An 8,451-nucleotide genomic window follows, 5' to 3' on the forward strand; every position below is an offset into this window, starting at 1 on the left:
GTAGTTCCTTTGCTAATTAGGCTTTTTTGGGGGTAGGTTAGAATATTTGATTTTGTTCTACTAGTTATTTTTAAAACTTTGCTTAACTTCCTGAGGAGCTAACAATATTTTATTTCTTGTCTGCAAGAGTGTTCACCTAGAGAAAATTCAGAGAGCTGTATACTTACATGTATATTTATATTTCAATACATGCATATTATATGTCTATAAAAAGGTAAAATATATTTAAGTGTATAATTCTCCAAATACTAATGTCAATTGTTAAATGGTATTCTATTAGAGAAAATTATCCTCCATCTTCCATTTCTGTAATGACTTGCCTACTACTTTTGTCCATTTGTTACTCTAAATTATACTCTGCACGTATGTCTAAAAAGTATAGTTAATGAAAACACCTAGTGGCATCTTACAGATACTTGTTTTTAAAATCATTGGATGCTCACTGCCAGTCTTTTCAAATTATGTCTTTAGCATTCATGAATTCTTTACCTTGGTTCATCTTGCAGCTGGCTAAAGTACAACATTAAATAATTTTAGTGGAAAATAGCTTTCCTTCATAGTTTCAGCATTAAAACTAGCACAACCTTGAATATTTAAGACTGTCTTTCTATTTCTTCCAAGAGTTTATTTGACGATGTTTTATTTTCTGACATCCATACTGTGGTATGATATGAGTTCAGCCCATTTTTTAAAAATTATATGAAAGATTCTTTAAATTCTATAGTACTTTACAATTTTCAAAAGTTTCACACACATGATTTCATATAATCCCATAATCCTTTCCCCCTACTCCTATATTGCCCCTTCCCCTTTCCCTCTCACCACTGGTAACCATGGACTTGCCAGGTGGCTCAGCGGTAAATAATCTGCCTGCCAATGCATAAGATGCAAGAGACGTGAGTTTGATACCTGGGTGAGAAGATCCCCTGGAGAAGGAAATGGCAACCCACTCCAATATTTTTGCCTGGAAAATTCCATGGACGGGAGTCTGGTGGCTACAGTCCATGGGGTTGCAAAGAGTCGGACATGACTTAGCGGGCACACACACACACACACACAGGTAATTGCTGGTTTGAACTCTGTATCAGTGAGTCAAAGCTAACACATTTTCAGAAATTCCATTGTCTAATTTTTTGTTGCTAGCATGTAGAAAGACAATTGATTTTTTAGTATTAATCTTGTATCTAGTGACCTTAATGCATTTATTAATTATTATAATTTATTGGCTGATTCTTCTGAATTCTGTTTGTATAGGATTGCTTCATCTCTAAATTTAAAAGAAAATTCTATCTTCTGCTCTCTCGTAGGACTCTATTCCCCTGCTTTACTGTGAAACAGCAAGTGCCCTCCAAGGAAAGGCCCGAGGGAATGAGAAATCCACCTTCACTGTGTTTCCCTTGTCTCAGGTATTGTCACCCCTCAAATCCTGCCTGCGTTACATGTTCTCCAGATATTATACACAGTTCTTAAATGTACACTGTGCATCTTTTATAGTTGTTTATAGTGAGAGAATTCATCTGATATTAACTATTCCATCATGGTTGGATCAGACGTTCAGCCTGCCTTTTTGCTTTGTTTATAATTGTATTTTCCACTTACTTGCTGCAATGTGGAGACCTGGGTTCGATCCCTGGGTTGGGAAGATCCCCTGGAGAAAGGAAAGGCTCCCCACTCCAGTATTCTGGCCTGGAGAATTCCAGGGACTGTATAATCCATGGGGTCATAAGATTTATCCTTTACCTTTAAATCTTAAGATTAACCAAGAAATGTATAGGTGTTGAATGCTTTTAATTAATTTATTGTTTCATGGGAATCTTTTTGATATGCAGTGGGGTCTTTACCTTGGTTCCATCAAATATAATTTTACTTATTTTGTTTATAAGTCAGTGAAGAGAGCCACAGTCAAAGAGCACTGTCTCATAGTTTCATCATTAACACAGACATCCACCTGCCTTTTCCAACCCTGGATGGAAGAGTGAAGGGACAGCCCCTCCATATTGTGCCCTCCATCAGACCCCTCTCTTCCTCGGAGAATTAACTTCTTAATCTCCTGCATCTTTAGTTCCTTCCTCACTCGTGAATCACCAGCAGCAAACAAGCGCACTCTAGTACCCCTCATCCTAAGAGACAGAAAATTTGCCTTGACCACACATCTCCTCCAAGCCCACTGTGGCTCCCCTTCAGAGGGAAACTTACCAAAATTCCCTTCATTCTCTTTTGTCATTTTCTTCCATTTTCTCCTCAGCCCTCTCAGACTGCCTTCCCTGCCCCCATCCCCATCACACAGAACTCTGTTGAAACTTCCCTTGTCAAAGCTGCCAATCGGCTCCGTTGGTCAACTGCTATAATCGCTTCATGTCTCATTCAGCTTCTCAACAACATTCAAAACACACTTTCTTCTGGCTTCTGTGACCACATACTTGCCAGGTTTTTCTCCTATCTTTTCATTTTTTATGCTATGTATATTCTCTCTGGATGATCGAATTTAGTCCTTTGAGTTAAATATATTTGTATACTAGTGACTTCCAAATATATACATCTTTGGCTCAGGTGTTCCCTTGAGAGATGAGATTGACTCTCTAGTCACTTGTTTAACATGTGCATACAGCTGTCTAAAGCTAATACAGAGAAAAATAGCCTCCATTCCCTCTCTTCATGCCTGTTACTCCTTCATTTGCTTCCATTTCAGTAAATGGCCCTATCATACATTCACTTGTTCAACCCAAAACGGTGATCATCTGCAATCCACCCCTTTGCCTCAACTTTTATTTCCCACTTTTCTGTAAGTCCCATCAGGTACAGCTACAAAATGCATTCCAAAAAATTCCACTTCTGTTTTGCCTGTAATCGGTGATGTTCAAGTCACCATCATCTCACCATTCCTACTTCTCTAACTGGGCTCTGTGGTTCCACACTTGCACGCAACAGTACATCCTCCATACACAACCAGAATTACCCCCTTTAAAGTGTGATGTATATCGTATCATCCTCCTAAACCCACCAGTGGCTTCCTTGTAACAAAGTCCAAGCTCTGCCCCGCTGTCTATATGCTTCAGTCCCTGCCCAGCCACAAAGAACCAGAGAGCAATCCCATTATGTACACAGAAGGTGGCAGCTCTCATAGCTTTCACATTTCTTATCATATCATTTGTTTACACTTTTCTACTTATGAAATATAAAGAATGAGCATTATTACATCAGGGTCGGGGGAGTGATGTCAGCATCATGGCAGCACAAGACAGTCCTCTTTTTATCCCCATTTCAAAACAACAGAACAGACATCCACCCACAAAGGCGCCTTGTGGGAGTTGCAGGATCCAGGAGGCCCACCTACCTGTACACCCAGTAATGGGCAGGCAGATTTCAGTATAGACGGCAGAACCCGGGGGCGGCCAGTGAGCCTGCCCAAATCCCACTCTTGCTGTGACTGGAAAACAAGAAAAAACAAAATCATCTGGAGCGTGCTGACCTGGGCAGATACTCGTGCCCGAGACAGAATTTGCAGAAGTCCAGCCGTCCTGAGGGGAGATTCCAGCACACCGTTCTAGAAACAACAAAAACAAAACACAGCAGACCAAACAGTTTGGTCACAGCAGAGGGGGTGGTAAGGGAAGCTTTCCTAGTGTCCCCCGCCCCCAAGGAAGCACTGCACCAGGCCGATGTACCCAGTGGTGGCACCCTCTCCCTGGGCGGAAGGAGAGTTGGGAGTGAGTACCCAGCTATTCCAGTTGTGTGGGACAAACCCGGTTCTCTCCAGCAGCACCCAGGGTCCTGAGGTGGATCTTTCACGACTGGAGGTGGGGAAACGGGCAGAGAAGGGACGCCTTCCCTGCTGATTGCACTCAGCAGGAAGGGCAGCCACAAGTCCCTGGGAGTACCAGCTGTGCATCTCCCTACTAGACCGATGGGCCAGTGTTAAACCCACACCTCACCCTAGGCTGTGGCATCCCCACTTGTGTGCTTCAGAGTGCAGCTGTGAAAGCAAGCTCCTGTAGACCCGAAGACAGGCTACAGTGTGGGCGAGGAGAAGCCACTAACTGGAGCTGTAGCGCCACCTGCTGGGAAACAAGAGAGCGTTCCAGGAGCCTGCCTAGTGTGATGTGTAAGAATCAGTCAATCAGTTCAGTTGCTCAGTTGTATCCAACTCTTTGCGACCCCATGGACTGCAGCACGCCAGGCCTCCCTGTCCATCACCAACTCCCGGAATTTACTCAAACTCACGTCCATTGAGTCGGTGATGCCATCCAACCATCTCATCCTCTGCTGTCCCCTTCTCCTCCCGCCTTCAATCTTTCCCAGCATCAGAGTCTTTTCCAATGAGTTAGTTCTTCGCATCAGGTACTGGAGTTTCAGCAAAGTACTGGAGTTTCAGCTTCAGCATCAGTCCTTCCAATGAACACCCAGGACTGATCTCTTTTAGGATGGACTGGTTGGATTTCCTTGCAGTCCAAGGGACTCTCAGGAGTCTTCTCCAACACCACAGTTCAAAAGCATCAGTTCTTCAGCGTTCAGCTTTCTTTATAGTCCAACTCTCACATCCATACATGATTGCTGGAAAAACCATAGACTAGACGGACCTTTGTTGGCAAAGTGATGTCTCTGCTTTTTAATATGTTTAATATGCTGTCTAGGTTGTCTTTTTTTTTTTGCAGCTATTACTTATGCAGCTCCTACTCCAAAGATTTCAAATACAAGGGCAGGAAAAGACTGCAAAAGTGTTTGGTTTATGCCTTTTTTGACACCACAGTCACTAATTTGCAAAAGTGAATGGGCAACACAAAGGCTGCATGTTCATATTTTGTTTCTTATTCAGTCTTGGGTGATTGTACATTTATAGGAATTTATTTAGGTTTTCAATTTTATTGGTGTATAATTAATAATCTCTCACGAGCCTTTGTATTTCTGTGGTGTCTCTTGTAACTTCTCTTTATGATTTTATTTATTTTGGTCCTCTTTTTTTTTTGGTAACTCTGGCTAAATTATCAATTTTGTTTACCTTTTCTCAAATAATCAACTCAGTTTTACTGATCTTTTCTATTTTTTTTAAAAGTATCTATTTCATTTATATATCTGCTCTGAGCTTTATGATTTATTTTCTCCCACTAACTTTGGGCTTTGTTTGTTCTTCTTTATCTAGTTCTTTTAGGTGTGAGGTTTGGTGGTTAGAGGTATTTCTTATTTCCTGAGGTGGGCTTGTATTGCTATAAACTTCTCTCTTAGAACTGCTTTTACTGAGTTCCATACATTTTGGATCTTTGTGTTTTTGTTTTCATTTGCCTCCAGGTATTTATTTCTTTGATTTCTTCAGTGATCTATTGATTGTTTATTAGCATGTTGCATAGACTCCATATGTTTGTGTTTTTTGCAGTTTTTTTTTTCCTGTAGTGTATTTCTAGTCTCATAGTATTGTGGTAAGAAAAGATGCTTGATATGATTTAAATTTTCTTAAATTTATTGAGACTTGTCTTATGATTTAGCATGTGAATCTATCCAGAAAATGTTCTATGTGCACTTGAAAAGAATGTGTATTCTGCTGCTTTTGGAAGGAAATATATATATATATATATAATTTTTTTTTTCCTCTCAGGATGATCTGTCCTTTGACATAATTTGGGCATTAAAGTCACCTACTATTATTATGTTACTGTCAGCTTCTTTTATGTCTGTTAATATTTGGCTTATGTATTTAGGTGCTTCTATTGGGGGTGCATGCATATTTACAATTGTTATATCTTCTTCTGGAATTGAACCTTTTATCACTATGTAATGTTCTTTTCTGTCTCTTGGAACTGTCTGTTTTAAAGTCTGTTTTGTCTATATAAGCACTGCTGCCTCAGCTTTCTTTTTATTTCCATTTTCATGGAATATCTTTTCAGTCTGTGTTATCTTTAGATCTGAAGTGAGTCTCTTGTAGGCAGCGTATATATGTATCTTGTTTTTGTATTCATTCCCTCACTCTTTATCTTTTGATTGGACATTTAGTCCATTTACAGTTAAGCTAATTATTGATAATTATGTAGGTATTGCCATTTTGTTAATGACTTGGCATTGTTCTTGCAGATCTCTTGTGTTCCTTTCTTCTTTTGCTCTCCTGCCTTGTGATTTGCTAATTATCTTTAGTCTTACGCTTGCATTCCTTTCTCTTTTGTGTGTGTGTGTGTGTATCTACTGTAGATTTTTCATTTGTGGTTACTATAGGTTCATATTAACTATAAATATGATTATTTAGTTGTCTTAAGTTTACAATCTAAGAACCCTGCATTTTTACTCCCCCTTACACACATTTAATATTTTTGATGTCAAATTTTACATCTTTTTGTATATCCCTTAACTACTTAGTATAGATTTTTTTTTTGTACCTTTGTCTTTTAACCTTCCTACTAGCTTTATAGGTAGTTGATCTACTACTTTTGCTGTATATTTTGTCTTTACCAGTGAGATACTCTCATAATTTAAAAATTTTCAGTTGTGGCCTTTTCCTTAACACTTAAGAGAAGTCCCTTTAACATTTCTTATAAAGTTAGTTTCATGGTGCTGCAGTCTTTTAGCTTTTGCTGGTCTGTAAAACTCTTTATTTCTCCTTCATATCTGAACGATAGCTTAGGCAGGTATTCTTGGTTGTAGGATTTTTTTCCTTTCATCATTTAAAATATACCACTCCCTTCTAATCAGATAGTCTTGTGGGAGTTCCTTTGTACATAACTGGTTGCTTTCCCTTGTTGCTTTTACTATTCTCTCTTTATCTTTAACTTTTGCCATTTTAGTTGCAGTGTGTCTTGGTGTGGTTCTCTTTGAGTTCATCTTGTTTGGGACTCTCTGTGCTTTCTGGACCTGGATGTCTGTTTCCTTTCCCAAATTAGTTTAGCTATTATGTCTTCAAGTATGTTCTCTGTTCCTTTCTCTCTTCTCCTTCTGGGACCTCTGTAATGTAAATATTATTAATAGCATGCTTGGGGCTGGAGGAAGCACAAACTGGAATCAAGATTGCCAGGAGAAATATCAGTAACCTCAGATATGCAGATGACACCACCCTTATGGCAGAAAGTGAAGAACAACTAAAGAGCCTCTTGATAAAAGTGAAAGAGGAGAGTGAAAAAATTGGCTTAAAGCTCAGCATTCAGAGTACTAAGATCATGGTATCCAGTTCCATCACTTCATGGCAAACAGATGGAGAAACAGTGGCTGACTTTATTTTTCTGGGTTCCAAAATCACTGCAGATGGTGACTGCAGTCATGAAATTAAAAGACGCTTACTCCTTGGAAGGAAAGTTATGACCAACCTAGACAGCATATTAAAAAGCAGAGACATTACTTTGTCAACAAAGGTCCGTCTAGTCAAGGCTATGGTTTTTCTAGTAGTCATGTATGGATGTGAGAGTTGGATTATAAAGAAAGCTGAGTGGCGAAGAATTGATGCTTTTGAACTGTGGTGTTAGAGAAGACTCTTGAGAGTCCCTTGGACTGCAAGGAGATCCAACCAGTCCATCCTAAAAGAAATCAGTCCTGGGTGTTGATTGGAAGGACTGATGCTGAAGCTGAAACTCCAATACTTTGGCCACTTGATGCAAAGAGCTGACTCATTTGAAAAGACCCCGATGCTGGGAAAGATTGAGGGCAGGAGGAGAAGGGGACGAAAGAGGATGAGATGGTTGGATGGCATCACTGACTCAATGGACATGGGTTTGGGTGGACTCCGGGAGTTGATGATGGACAGGGAGGCTTGGCGTGCTGCAGTTCATGGGTTCGCAAAGAGTTGGACACGACTGAGTGACTGAACTAAACTGATGTTGTTTCAGAGGTCTCTGAAACTGTGCTCATTTTTTCAAATTGCTTTACTTTTTTCTGTTCAGCTTCCCTCTGATTTTATTCTGTCTTCCAGGTTGCTGATCCGCTTCTCTCATCTGCTAATCTACTGGTGATTTTTTTCTAGTGTATTTTTTAACTTCAGTTATTGTATTCTTCAGCTCTTTTTGGCTTTCTTTATATTTTCCAACTCTTTGTTAGATACCTCTGTCTTCTAATGAGAAGATGTATTCCATTCTTCTTCCGAGTTCTTTGACCATCTTTATAGTCATACCTTGAATTCTTTATTGAGTAGACTGTTTATCTCCACTTAGTTCTCCTTCTAGAGTTTTATCTTGTTCCTTTGTTTGGAACATATTTCTCTGACTCACTTTGCCTAATTCTGTATTTATGCTGTGTATGCTCAGTCGTGTCCAACTCTTTGTGACCCCATGGACTGTAGCCCGCCAGGCTCCTCTGTCCTTGGGGATTCTCCAGGCAAGAATATTGGAGTGAGTTCCATGCCCTCCTTCAGGGGATCTTGCCAACCCAGGGATTGAATCCAGGTCTCCCATATTGCAGGTGGATTCTTTATTGTCTGAGCCACAGACCCTAGAATACTGGAGTGGGTAGCCTATCCCTTCTCCAGAGGATCTTCCTGACCCAGGA

The 8,451-nt window shown here is 40.0% G+C and overlaps 1 non-coding gene across 1 annotated transcript; it reads right to left on the reverse strand.

Annotated features, from left to right (window-relative positions):
* Window positions 1-4,650: 4,650 nt before the first annotated feature.
* LOC122439007 lies at window positions 4,651-4,785 on the reverse strand. The gene has a single exon (XR_006268748.1). It is a non-coding gene; the product is annotated as a small nucleolar RNA SNORA13 (small nucleolar RNA).
* Between the last annotated feature and the right edge of the window lie 3,666 nt (window positions 4,786-8,451).

This window comes from Cervus canadensis, chromosome 3 (assembly GCF_019320065.1).
Source record: "Cervus canadensis isolate Bull #8, Minnesota chromosome 3, ASM1932006v1, whole genome shotgun sequence".
Classification (NCBI taxonomy): domain Eukaryota; kingdom Metazoa; phylum Chordata; class Mammalia; order Artiodactyla; family Cervidae; genus Cervus; species Cervus canadensis.